This window comes from Mustela erminea, chromosome 7 (genome assembly GCF_009829155.1).
Source record: "Mustela erminea isolate mMusErm1 chromosome 7, mMusErm1.Pri, whole genome shotgun sequence".
NCBI lineage: Eukaryota > Metazoa > Chordata > Mammalia > Carnivora > Mustelidae > Mustela > Mustela erminea.
Genome location: NC_045620.1, coordinates 12859734 through 12874256, shown reverse-complemented (window position 1 = coordinate 12874256; position 14523 = coordinate 12859734). Strand labels below are relative to the sequence as shown.

Sequence of the window (14523 nt, the reverse complement as noted above, 5' to 3'; positions counted from 1 at the left end):
CCTGTCTCACCTACCCCTACTCACCTCTCCTTTGGTAACCCTCTATTTGTTCTCTATAGTTAAGAGTCTGTTTTTTGGTCTCTCTCTTTGCTTTCCTTTGTCCATTTGTTTTTTTCTTAAATTCCACATATGAGTGAAATCATTTGGTATTTGTTTTTCTCCGACTTATTTTGCTTAGTATTATACCCTCTAGCTCCATCCACGTTGTTGCAAATGGCAAGATTTCATTCTTTTTTTTTTTTTTTTAAAGATTTTATTTATTTGGCAGAGAGAGAGAGAGATCACAAGTAGGCAGAGAGGCAGGCAGAGAGAGAGAGGGGGGAAGCAGGTTCCCTGCTGAGCAGAGAGCTGGATGTGGGGCTCAATCCCAGGACCCTGAGACCATGACTTGAGATGAAGGCAGAGGATTAACCCTCTGAGCCACCCAGGCGCCCCGATTTAATTCTTTTTTTTTTTTTTAAATTTCTTTTAATTATTTTAGAGTGCAAGAGTGAGCAGGGGAGAGGGTCTGAGGGAGAGAGAGAGAATCTCAAGCAAACTTTGTGCTGAGTGTGAAGCCCAGTGTGGGGCTCTGTCCTTCAACCTTGGGATCACCTCCTGAGCTGAAACCGAGAGTTCAAATGCCTAACCCACGGAGCCACCCAGGCGCCCCAAGATGTCATTCTTTTTTTATGGCTGAATAATATTTCATTATACACATATACACACCCCACATCTTCTTTATTTATTCGGCTGTTGATAAGACACTGGGGCTGCTTCCATAGTTTGGCTGTTGTGAATAATGCTGCAATAAACATCAAAGTTCATGTATTCTTGTGAATTAGTGTTCTTGTCTTTTTTTGGGTAAATACCCAAAAGTGCAATTCATGAATCATATGGTCCTTTTGGGCATTACTGGATTTTAGTAGTTCTGTTTTTAACTTTTTGAGGAACCTCCATACTGTTCTTCCACAGTGGCTATACCAGTTTGCATTCCCATTAACAGTTCCCTTTTTTCCGCATCCTCACCAACATTTGCTTCTTGTGTTTTGATTTTATCCTTTTTGACAGGTGTGAGGTGATATCTCATTGTGGCCTGAGTTGCTTTTCCCTGAGGATGAGTGATGTTGAGCACCTATTCTTGTGTGTCTTGGTCATGTTTATGTCTTTCTCTGGAGATAAGTCTTTTCATGTCTTCTGCCCATTTTAAAATTGGGTTATTTGTTTTTTGTTTTCATTTTGAATTAAGTTCTTCATCTATTTTGGATACTAACCCTTTGTCAGATATGTCATTTGCAGGTATCTTCTCCCATTCTGTATGCTTTCTCTAGTTTTATTGATTGCTGCATTTCCTTTGGGCTGCAGAAGCTTTTTATTTTGATGTAGTCAGGAAGTCCTGTTCTTTTGATTTCACAACCTGGCTTATTTATATAGGTTTGGAGAGTGTAGACACTGAAATATTTATTAAATGAATGTGAACAGGATCTTGGAGAAGCCATACCAGTTTCAAACCTTTAATCCCAAACTTAATCTACTATAGTGATTCTCAGAAGTGTGATTCATGGTCCTTTGGGAGTCCCTGAGAACTTCTACAGGGTCCATACAATTAAAATTATTTTCATAATAACCAATATTTGCCATTTTCATTCTATTGGTGTTTGCATTGATGGTGCAGAGCCAGTGATCCAGAAAACTTGGCACCTCAGCTTGAATCAAGGCGGTGGCCCAAAGACTGTCCTCGTGGTCGTTACATTCTTTACTTTCCTGCACTTAGTTTAAAGGAAAAACAACAACAACAACAACAACAACAAAACCCCAGCAACACTTCTCACTGAGGATTGTCCTGCATGAAGCAGCAAAATTGACTCATTTCATTAAATCTTGACCCTTGAATTCTGTATTTAAACATTCTGTCCTGTGAGAGTGGAAAATACGCAGAAAGCACTCTGTTTACCGAAGTATGATGGTTATCCTGGGGAAAAGTCCTCGTGTGCTTGGTTTGTGTACTAAACTACCCACTGAGCCACCCAGGTGCCCAGTGAACTGATATTGTTAAGATGACAATGTTTGATACAAAATCATGCATGGGTAAAAGATTTGCTCAGCGTGTAAGCTAGGGGAGTGTATTTTTAATGTAACAGTGAAAGTTGATCAGTAGTTTCAGAGTTTACTTTGCAACTAACTTTTAAGTAGTGCTTGTTTAGTTTAGCATAATGCCAAGGAAAATTAAAGTTGTTTACAAAAGGCTACTGAAATAGTCCTTTTTAAAAAAATGAGATGTCTTGAGGCTGGATTTTCTTCTTATGTTTTTGTCAAATTAACACATTGTAATATACTGAATGGAGAAGTAGCTAAGTGAATCCAGCTATCCCCTTTAAATCAGACCTAAGATTTGTAAAAATGTAGAAACAGTGCCACCTATTTGTTTTGTTTCAGAAAATGTGTTTTCTGAATAAATTTCTGAATAAATTCACATCTGAATAAAATTTTTTATGGAATTGTTAACACATAATGGGTTGTTTTAAGATGAATTAATATTTCAAATATTTGTTAAGTTTTAATTTTCAGTATGGTAGATATTGATAGGTATAACACACATAACAAAAGCTTTTTGGCATTTCCAGTTTTTGAGGGGTAAAGGAATTCTGATCTCAGAAAGGTTGAGAATCACTGATATAGTGAATGTGTTTGGAACTCTAGAGGCATTTGACTTAAACATTGCGTGTATGTGTTGGTTTTTTGAAGCACATCTAAATTCTGCTGTAGCTCTCTCTGTTCTGATGTACTTAAACAGGACAGGGGCCAGAGCTAACTCGTAAGGTTTGTCTGTTCTCAAGGACATGCATTTGTCATTTGCCCTGCATCTTTCTGTGCTGAGATCCAGATTGACTGCAGTGGGTTAGGACTTTGAACACTTGTGTAACAGCGTGTGCTGTGTCTGATACGCAGTTTTCCCTGCTTTTGAATTAATAGGTCAGCCATTAACTTCCAGTGGAGACCTTCCAGAGCACACATTACGTTTTGGGATACTATATTTACTGGTTTGTTGATTGTGGACCCTAGGTCATTAGCTTGTTGAAGGCAAAAAACCTTGTCTGTTTTGGTCAGCAGTTTATCCCAAGCACATGGTGTAGGGAATGCAGTTGCCTTGTTCATGTATGTGGACAACACTCAGTGTGTTGAAGAATGGCCAGTTAAGAATTGTCTTCCCTCTAGTTTTATTGAGAAATAATTGACATACATCACTGTATAAGTTTATGGTTGTTTGATTTATTGATGTGCTTGATGGTTTGATTTATGTGTACTCTGAGATCAGTACACTTGGTTCAGCTAACATCCATTTTCTCCTATAGATAAAATAAATGCAAAGAAGAAAAATTTCTCTTTGTGATGAGAATTCTTAGAAACTACTTTTTTTTTTTTTTTAAAGATTTTATTTATTTGACAGAGCATAAGCAAGGGGAGCGGCAGAGGGAGTGGGAGAAGCAGACTCTTTGCTGAGCAGGGAGCCCAACAAGGGCTTGATCCTAGGACTTCTGGGATCATGATATGAGCCAAAGGCAGGCCCTTAACTGACTGAGCCACCCAGGTGCCCCAGGAGCTACTCTCTCAACTGCTTTTCTGTACATCACACAGCAGCATTAGCTGTAGTCATCCTGTTGTGCGTTCCATCCTGAGTTCAGTGACCACTCTTTAGATATTTGCTGGTGGGTTTTGGTTTTAGCCAGTTCAGGTATATGACTGGTTTTATAGGAGTTCATAATTAAATTTTTGCCTCCAATGTTCTTTAACGAGGTACCCCCATCCTCATTTACTAGACACGTGTAGGCTGGTTTTGTGAAATACAGAGAGAAGCTCTTTAAAGTCATGAATCATGAAACTGACCTTTGAAAAGCAGTGGGGGAAGAAAAACCATCAAGCTATGTTTTATTTAAATTGAGTGATGCTCTTTTTGTTCTGTTCTTCAGTATTTTATATTCTTTCTTGCTGCAGATTTCTTTTTTCTGGTACAGTCATGATCTAGAGGACAGATTTTTAGCTCCACATAGTATATGATACTAGCTTTATTTTGACAGGGGTATAGGGAGGCGGTTGAAGCTATTGTTCAATTAGACTTTGATACTTTTTAATATTTCTGCGAGTGTTACCCTACCTTCAGCAGGTAAAGGATGCTAAGAGTGCTTCCTTATTGTCTTTTTTGACTTTGATATATATGTTCTTATTCGTTATTTGTATATTTGTCATTCTGAAATTGATAATGACTTGAAGATTTATTTGAAGAGATAAATTCTGTTATCAGACATATAATTTCTTGGAATATGGAGGTGTTACTTATTTTTTATTTGCCAGATCATTTTATTAAAATAAAAATAGCAAGATAGAATTGATAGAGAACTGGGTGGGGGATGCTTGGATCCACCTTGGATTAAAGAGGCAGATAGTAGAAATATTAAAATGGCATGTATTTCCACTTAAATATTATTCTGATCCCACTTGCAGAATCCTGAGTTAAGAAAATCAGTTCTCCCCAATCTCTTCTAATAAAAGAAATGCTTAAGAAATACAAGTTTCCAGGCCCCATCCAAGATGTTTTCAAGTAGAATCTTCAGAATGCCCTGTGGTGAAACTAGATGTTAATAGGCACCCATATCATTTTTATTTTCAAATGATGTTTGGAAAACACGGAATTGAATGGCCACGTGGTAGTCTCCCTTATGTCCTTTGTGCCTCACTGTGGGTCCTCATAGAATTTCTCTCAGATTAAGAGAGTCCTCATGCCACCATAGTTAAAAGATTTTGAGCAGACATCATCTCAAAGGCCTAGTAATAATGGGGAGTGTAGCATCTTTGAAGCACGTAAGAAATGTTTCCAAGAAAACTTGTAGAATTTAAAGACATAAGGCATGGTCAGCCTCTAACATTTATGGTCTGTTTAACATCTCTTTATGCCTCAGGTTTCTCCACCTGTAAAATGGGAATAATCATATTCAGGGCTTTCATAAAATTGTGAGACTGAATGAGGCAAAGAACAAAGTAGAAACGTTTTTAAAAAACGATTCTTTTGGATTTAAAGTAATTTAGGCTAGGAGTGGAATTATAATCAGTATGCTGTAAGGTCAGAAAAAGAAAACTGGCAGTGGAAACAACACTCAAGGACTGAGCCACAGACTAACGTGCAGTGAAGATGATGACCCATTCAGGAAGTCTTATGAGTCAGACCTGCTGTGCTGTGTCACTAGCTTTAGAGAACATCAGCTTCAGTGTCTTTGCTTTTTTCTTTTTTTAAAAAATATTTTATTTATTTGACAGAAATCACAACTAGGCAGAGAGGCAGGCAGAGAGAGGAGGAAGCAGGCTCCCTGCAGAGCAGAGAGCCCGATGTGGGGCTCAATCCCAGGACACTGGGATCATGACCTGAGCTGAAGGCAGAGGCTTTAACCCACTGAGCCACCCATTTACTGTGAAGTAATTTCTACACCCAAAGTGGGGCTCAAACTCACAAATCCAGGATTAGCAAATCACACACTCTCTGACTGAGCCAGCCAGGTGCCTCTCCTATGTTTTTGCTTTTATTTATTTTATTTAAAAAAAAAAGATTTTTATTTATTTGACAGAGAGACACACAGTGAGAGAGGGAACATGAGCAGGGGAAGTGGGAGTGGGAGCCGGAGCGGGAGAAGCAGGCTTCCTGCTGAGCAAGGAGCCCCATGCGGGGCTCGATCCCCGTTAAGGATCGTGATCGGAGTTGAAGGCAGATGCCCAAAGACTGAGCCACTCAGGCACCCCTGTTTTTGCTTTTTAAGAAGGAAATCTAGCTAAGATGGGTTTTACCCTTGATACATCTCTCTCACTCAGTTCCACCGTCAGTATTTTTTTTTGAAAAATTAGTTCAAGTTGCTTTATCAACTTTTCATTACCACATTGTTAATTTTTATGTTAGTGTCACAGGTAAACCCTCTGTAGCTACCTAATGTTTTTGATATTGGTGGACAGGGCTGACCTCAGTACTGCAGGTGGGGGTTGTCTTGCTACTTGAAGTTTTTCACTGTGCTCGAACTCCAGTTCCGGAAATGCAATGCTGTTTTTGACCCACAGTTATCATTTGTAGCATTCATGGCGCGCTTACTGCTAACTTCCTGCAGCTTTCCTTACCAGGTGGCTAATATTCGGTCTTAAGTATTACCGTTTCTTTTCGTACCTTTTTTTCTTCTCTGAGGCAGATAGAAATAAGGAGTTAGGAGAGGTTAGGAGAGAATGGGGCACATGCTGTGATCATTCCCCCTTTTACATTTTATTGTTTATTTATTGAATCTGTATTAGATTTTATTCCTGCTGTGTGCACACGCTCACACACGCTCCTCTAGCCTGTTTATCTTAATCTGGTGTTTACCACTTACCTCGAGGGGGCTCAAAGCTTCATTTCTCTCTCTCTCTCTTTTTCCTAAAACTTCATTTCTCTCTTGTTCCTCTCTTTTTCTCTGCTGCTTATATTTTCATTCTGTGCTAAGGGAAAACTTAGGTATAGTTTTGATGTAGACATATTTACATCTATCCATGAAAAATTAACCCGCCAGTCGGGAAGTAAAAAGAGATCATAAAGAACCACCACCGTGTGCTTTTGCCTAGTGCCTTTGTATGTGGGTATCCTCTTCAGAATCCTTTAAAATGTGCCTTCTTATTCTTATATCTTGTAATCTTAAGAGCATAGATAACTGTTACAGTAATTTGTTCTCTTTTCGTGGTTATATTCGCTACCAGGTCTGTCTCACCACACTATTTCAGTGGGAGAATGTTTTGAATTCCACACAGCTTCCTGTCAATTGAGAATAGCCTGAACAGTTCTGGCTAATTTGTTTTTTTTCTTTTCTTTCTTTTTTTTTTTTTTTTGGTCTGAAACATTTTAATTTGTTGCCATATGGGATATTTGTAGCTATTTGTCTTTCAACAGAGAGCAAAGTTACTGTTGCTGAACTTAATCTTTGTTCTTGGTATTGAGGGGTCCCCCTTACTCCCTGTGTCAGTTACTTGCTTGTATGTGAGTTGGGATCATTCCCAGATTTTACAGGTGATAGGCTTTTTTTTTTTTTTTAAAGATTTTATTTATTTATTTGACAAACAGAGATCACACGTAGGCAGAGAGGCAGGCAGAGAGAGAGGAGGAAAGCAGGCCCTCTGTGGAGCAGAGAGCCCAGTGCGGGGCTTGATCCCAGAACCCTGGGATCATGACCTGAGCCGAAGGCAGAGGCTTGAACCCACTGAGCCACCCAGGTGCTGTGGTGAAGACTTTTTAAAGGCGACAAAAGTTTACGTTTTAGTGAAATTGCAGTTTAGCTCTTGAGTTTGATTCCAGCAGACCCCCCTTGTCTTCTCATTATGTCATAGTAAATCACCTGAAAGATCCATACCTTTGAGTTTTATTTCGATAGGCAGGTTGGAGCCCCTGTATTTGTTGGAGTGAAAAATGACGTGTCAAAAAGAAGCAAAAATGTTCTACGAAGTTTTTAATATCCTCCCAGCCTTTCTTGCATCTTCTCTGTATTTTAAGGAAGATTATAGAGTTGGCAAAAAGTACAGCTAAGGGGTTGGTAAAGAAAAGGAGAGCTGGAGTTGGAAGAGGAACTGGGAGAATGGTGGGTAGTAGCTGTAAAAAAGGAGGAGGAAGGAGTTTGTAATGAAAGAGTCTCATACAATCTTTTAAAAAGTTTATTAAGAAAAAATTTTGGTTGTTTATTTATTTATTTATGTAAGTAATCTCTACACCCAGTATGGGTCTTGAACCCACAACCCCAAGACCAACAATTGCACGCTTCTCCGCCTGAGCTAGCCAGGTGCCCCTTGTACAAGTTCTTTTTTTTTTTTTTTAATAAAAATAATAGAACTTATAGTGTAGAAAGTGGGGACAGAAAAGAGAACAGGAGTAGAGGGCAGTGTGTAAAACAGTGTAGTAAATTATGAAAAGTGTATCAGGTTAAAGAAGGGAAAACTTTTTCTATAATTGGGAGAATTTGAATGGTTTCATCAGAGGTGCTGGTTGAACTTAATCTCTTGAAGGATGAGTAAGAGTAGGAGTATTCTAGATAGAAAAGAGATAAAAGGGAGATTTAAAAAGGAATGACCTAAAACAGGAAATAATTCAGTGATCATCCTTTGTCAGAATCTCTTTTAGCATAGGTAATTAAGGAGGCTGCTGTTGGTATAGGGGCCATGCTGAGGAAGAACTATGACTGATGGTATGTTTAGAGTGAAGCTCAGGTGTGAAGTGATTCAGTGCATTAAATTGTAGGATCCAGTGTTACCTTTAAAACAACTAAGGAATTTCCCAGCTGGTTAGTATACTGTCAAGAGAGAGTAATTTGATTTAGATGGAAGTGGCTTAACTCCCTCTGCACAGTGTGTATTTGTGAACTTGAACTTGGTTACTTCTGTAGAGGTTGAGAAGTCTCTTGGCAACAAGCTTCCAGTTGCAACTAACACCTGCTTTGACTAATTGGCATGCCCAATTCTGGTAGCAGGGCCTCTGGGGGGTTTGTGTTTGAATTCAGCTTCATCAGGTTTAAACTGGAACATAAATGTGAAAGGACTTTGGGGTCAATCTGTTGATTGAGAATGAAAAGGCAAGACATACAAAGGGAGAACACAGAATGAAACTTGTGGATAAAATAGCTGTTAATTTACATTTGGAGGCTTTTTAGCTTAATTTATATATTAAAAATAGGATGTTTTACTCGGTTGTTCTCTGCTAGCCCCTTTTCGAATTTGTTGGCCTTATAAACTAAGGAAGACAGGACCTAAGGGTAAACCATTTCTGGCATATGTCTTCACCAAGGTAGTTTATTATAGACACTGCTCATCTGCTTTTTCTCTTTAAAAAACAGCTGTAGGCTGGTAGGTTTCCTATCAGCTGTGTTCCCATGACACTTTATGCAGTGCCTTCATTTTAACACTTACCAATTATGTTGTTATAACTGTTTATGTTTTCCTCTTCTGCTAACCTGAGAGTCGTAACAGTGTATGGTGTGATTCATTTCTCCTTCCTGGACCTAAAGTGGTTCTGGGCATGCAAATGTTTGAGCTGAAATAGAATTAAATTGAAAAGTGGATTGCATTAGGTGGTTTATATTTGATCCCACTAAATAAACATAACAGGTTATCAGCAACAAAACGAGAGGATATTGCCAGTTAGTTTTTATTTGAAACTTTCTCTCTTTCCTGTCCTTGTCTTCTTTCAGCTCTTATCCTCTTGCTAGGGTTGAATTAAAACAAAAGGTAATTACTGGAAGAGGCATCTGGTTGATGAGGAAGCTTTCATAGCAGTTCCATATTTATCCCATCCTGGCTACCCACCATGGTCTCTTAAACACACACAGGTTTTACTCCCCTTAGTTCTTCAGTCTTTTCCTCTATGGTGCTGGCTTTCTTGGAGCTGTACCATAGATTGAAATAAAACCTTCAATTTGATATTTTAGAAAATATAATTTTGTAGGATTAAGGCTTTAGACTAATTAGTGGTGACTGTATACTAAATTGTCTTGAGTAAGAGTATCAATTTGGAACTTGATTTTTGGGTAGTGCTTTTATATATGAATGTCTCATAATTTTTCCCAGTGGTATTTTTTTCTCAAATTGGATTAAGCAGTTTTTGCTTTTACATTAAGCTTTAAGTGGTTTTCAATAAATTATTTCAAATCCACAGTTGTTCTTTGAAAATTTTCCTCAAGTTACTGTGATTCTCAGGAGATACCCAGAAACACTCCCTAATTAGCATTATTTAATCATACCTTGTATAAGTCAGCCAAACAAGCCTGACAAATAAATTATATTACTTGTGGGATAGTCAAAAGTTTTTGGCCCCAGCATTTAATCTTAGAAAACCCAAGACTAAAAAGACATGGCATGGCATACTTCTTTAGGTTATAGTTTGTGCATTTTTGATCTTAAGTAGTGTTCTTGCTGTGTTAGCCACTGTTACTTATATCAAGTGGAAGTAAGGGTAAAGGTTAGTATTAGATCCACCTCAAAGGGCGATTTATCAGGTGATTTTTAGAGTAGTGCTTAGTTTTTAGGGGCTTGAGGGGGAATAGCAGCATTAGCGCTGCTGCGTTTGAGGGGCTCCTTGCCTCTGCCCCTGATACTCTGCACACCCCTAAACCCTGAGTGTACAGCTTCTCAGTGTTCTTACTGATGAGTTGAGACATTTTCTGGTTAACTGGTTGGAGGTGGTGTGATTTAACAATATAAATGGTTTATTTTGGGGGAGGGATAAATGCCCAAGGAACATGTGGTGCGTATTTTGTTGGTTATACAGTTCTGAGTCCAGCTCTGCCATCTAGTATCTGGGTGTGATCCAGTGGCACGTTGCTTAGCTCTTTCCTTATCTGTCAAGTGGGAATACTGATACATACTTTGGAGAGTCATTACGAGAAATTACACAGAATATGTGATGTGCCCAGCACTATACTGCCAAAAAAGTTATCCCCTTCCCTTTCCCTTATTAATTTAGGAAAAGTAAAATATTTTAGTAGGTCTTTGTGCCATCTGAGATTTACTGGGTAACCCATCTCCTCCCCATTTTGGATTTTGGCATCTCATGCCCCCCCGCCCCAAACTATGTGCCTTACCATTGTTGATTGGTATCTTTTTTCCTTTTGGACAGGAGTACTTCCTGTATCCTTGTCCATCTGGCTAATTTGTCACACACAATCAATACTTTTTTTCCTCCTGTCTTAACTGCAGATAACCCAAATGAAAACTAGTTGATGCTGTTCAGTCATATACCAACATTTTCATGACTTTTGAACTGGCAAGTATAATTCTTTTCTCCTTTTATCCTGAATTAGTTTAGGAATGTTCATTTTTTAGCAGTAATCTGATCATGTCTAGGCTTAAACATGTATCATAGCTTATTATATATAGGAAGTCCTGTAGTATTTATGTAAGAAATTCTAACCAGTTCCTGTAAAATTTTGTTCATTTTAAATCCAGTTTTTCCAAATGATATAGCAGTAGGTAATAATTAGATTTTGATAGCACTGAAAGTTATTCTAAATTGCTCCTGTCTATATTTGAAGTAAATTGCATAGAATATCTTACTTAAATGTGATCTTAACTTAAAGTATGCATCGTCATATCAGTATATTGAAGTAGGTAGCACAGAACTCTTAGAAACATTTTAGAAAAGGGAGAAAATTGTGAAACAGCTCAAGGATCTAGATGGCTGAGTTCATCCTGAAAGACTGAACATATTTTGGGCTCTTGGATTCCGATTCAATGAAAAGTTCTCTACTCTAGTTCTTTTCTTTTTCTCTTTTAAAAAAATATTTTATTTGTTTTCTCAGAGAGAGAGAGAGAGAGCACGAGCTTGAGGGTAGGGGCAGGGAGTTCCCGACTGAGCAGGAGCCTGACCAGGGCTTGATCCCAGGACACTGGGATCACAACCTGAGGCAAAGGCAGATGCTTAACTCACTGAGCCACCCAGGTGTTCTCCAGTCTGTCTTTACATGGTGGTGTCAGGAGCTTGACAAAACTGATTGGATTGTATTCTGCCTGGAAGTGTAGTTGAGGTGTATCTCTAGTTTCATAATCACTTGGGGGATGTCTCTTGGTTAGCAGCTTCAAAATATATCAGTGTAAGTCATTGGATTTATGAGGTGACTTCAAGAGTGCAGATCACTTGGGGGACAGATATATATTGTGGTCTTAATTCTCTACTGTGTAGGTGATCTTTAATAGTAGGGGCTCAGACTTTAGAAGGGGCTTAATATTCATAGACTGTTCTTATAATTTTCAAAGACACTGTGAGACTCTTGTGCTATATTATTTTCCCTTTGAATGTGGATTTTACCAACTCCATATATCCTCTAAACTAGATGGGATGTAATTTAAGAAGTAAAAATGTAAGCACAGTTACCAATTTATGTTCCTTCTAGAATATTTTGGGGAAAAATGATCTATTCATGGGCCTTGTATGTAATCTGTTCTCCCCTCCCACTCTAATTATTGACTACTGACTGAAAATGGTTTAGATTTAGGGGGTGTGCTAGGCATTTACCTTTCATACCTTAAAAAGAGTAATTTACCAAACTAGATAATATGTCCTCTCAGGTGATTAAAGATTGAGTCCATCTCCACCAGTGAGAAGCAGGCAGCAGACCTGGCAAATAAAACAAATGCTATTTACAAATTTTATATTTATAATGAAGATTAATACCAAATAAACAGAAAACTTATATGTCATAGTCATTTGTGCTCAGGATTAATTGTATTAGTTATTATATACACAAACTCGTTTTTTGGGCAGAAATACAGTTTTCATTTTTCATGTTGAGCATTTTCTTTATCCTAATGAAATTTGGGAGATGCATTTGCTGTATTTTGATTTTTTTCATTGTTGTATGGTATTTTATCATTCAGTCTTGGAAATCATGTGATCTTTCAGGTGTTGTGCAGTACCTATGGCCTGGTACCAAGTTGTTCATATCTGAATAATAACTGGACAAATTGGCAAACCCATTTTTTAAAAAACAAAACAAAACAAACCTTCATGGTTTTACATTAGAATTTTGTGTTCATGCATTTCGCACATTTGTGGACAGTTACTTTTGTTACTAGAGTCAGTGGATTCTGTAAAAAAGAGTAAGTTTGGTAGTATATAGACTGTACAGTCATGCACTTTATGGCTTCTTGTTGTGCCAGATCAAGAGAAGGAGTCACATCTGTATGTATGGACACATTTGACATATTTATATTTCTCTACATGCACATAAAAATTGACTTAACACGAATGATTTGTATGCGTTTCTGGTTTAGACTGGTAATTGTGGTTATTGATTTCTTCCATACTAAGAGATTGTCATGGGTTTTCATTCTCTGCTGATGTAATTTATGCCTTTAAAATTCATTTTAATGACATCCTGTGTCAAGTGTAGAAGTGAAAAATTTAAAAAATTTGTACTATTATATAAATTAGAGTGAAGGGAATTCTAAAGTGTGACTTAATAAGTTGAATGTTCCATTTATTCAGTATTTATTCAAGACATTTATTGACCACTTAATAAATGCTGGACACCTTAAACTGACTGAAGATTCAGCTTAATATTTAATAGCAAAGTAAGGTGCAATAATACTGAGACTATAGAGGGGCATCTGGGTGGCTCAGTGGGTTAAGCCTCTGCCTTTGGCTCAGGTCATGCTCTCTGGGTTCTGGGATCCAGCCCTGCGCATTGATCAATCTTCTCTGCTCAGCAGGGAACCTGCTCCCCCTCCCACCCCCACCTGCCTCTCTGCCTACTTGTGATTTCTCTGTGTCAAATAAATAAGTAAAATATAAAAAAAAAAATACGGAGACTATAGAATAAATCACGTCTTTCAAAGTAAAGAAATGCTATTTGTTCACTAAGTAGTTTGCTGTTCAATTTTGGGGATTCAGCTTATGTTTGATACCAAAGTAAGAAAATAATATCCAGGATGTGGAATAGATGATTTTTTTGGGGGGGAGGGCAGTAGGTGATATTTTTAAAGTAAAGAAATGTTACTACTCACTGGATGATTTGATACTCAATTTAAAAATAACTTTGTGAATGAAACATATAAAACTAGGTGTGTATTGACATAGCTAAAATTATTTTTCTATACTTAAGGACTGTTTTTAACTATGAAAATTGGAAATCAAAACTAAACATACTTTAAAACATTTTTATTTGGAAATGATTTTATTTATTTATTTAGAGATCACAAGTAGGCAGAGAGGCAGGCAGAGAGATAGGAGGGGAAGCAGGCTCCCGGCTGAGCAGAAAGCCCAATGTGGGGCTCTGATCCCAGGACCCTGGGATCATAACCTGGGCCGAAGGCAGAGGCTTTAACCCACTGAGCCACCCAGGCACCCCTGGAAATAATTTTAAACTTAAAGTTGCAAGAAAAAGAATAGTACAAAGAACTTAAAAATTTTCTCCTATCAAGATTCACCCAGTGTCAGTATTTTGCTGCTCTCCGTTCTCCTCTCTTCCTCTTCTTTGCTTTTCTTTCTGTTCCTTTTTTCACCCAGTCACTTAAAATATATATAAACCCCATCCCTCCACCACTGGAGGGTCATCTGCCTATATAATGGCCCATATACTGTAAATATTAAGAATAGGGATAACCTCTTAAACATGTACAGAACTCAAGTAAATTTGACATGGATAAAATATTGTTACCGTACATATTCTAATTTTGCTAGTTGATCCATTAATGTCTTCTATAGCACTTCCCCTGTCTAGGACAGAATCCAGTATGGGAACAAATACCACATTTGTCATTTCTTTTTAACTTTTTAAAATCTGGAATACTTAAAGATTTTGTTTTTTATGACATTGTCATTTTTGAAGAACAGTATTTCTGGCATTGTGGGGTGTGGGTATGTGAGCCACTTTTTTTTTTTTTTTTTTTTGAGATTGGTTTATTTTAGAGGGTGAGAGCGTGTGCGTGCACGTTCAGGCACGGGGTGGGGGTGGGCAAGAGAGTCTCAAAACAGGCTCCCTGCTCGCTGTGGCACCCAACGGGGGATTT

At 38.0% G+C, this 14523-nt stretch overlaps 1 protein-coding gene across 6 annotated transcripts in view; it reads left to right on the top strand.

The window, feature by feature from the left end:
- NCOA3 (nuclear receptor coactivator 3) overlaps window positions 1–14523 on the top strand; it is a 140024-nt gene that overhangs the window by 90393 nt on the left and 35108 nt on the right. For 2 of the 6 annotated variants that reach the window (XM_032350418.1, XM_032350416.1), the window contains one exon: window positions 10714–10780. The exons of the other annotated variants lie outside the window; for them this stretch is intronic. The gene's annotated coding sequence lies outside the window, so the exon portion shown is untranslated. The remainder of the gene's footprint in view (window positions 1–10713; window positions 10781–14523) is intronic. 6 annotated transcript variants of the gene reach the window in all.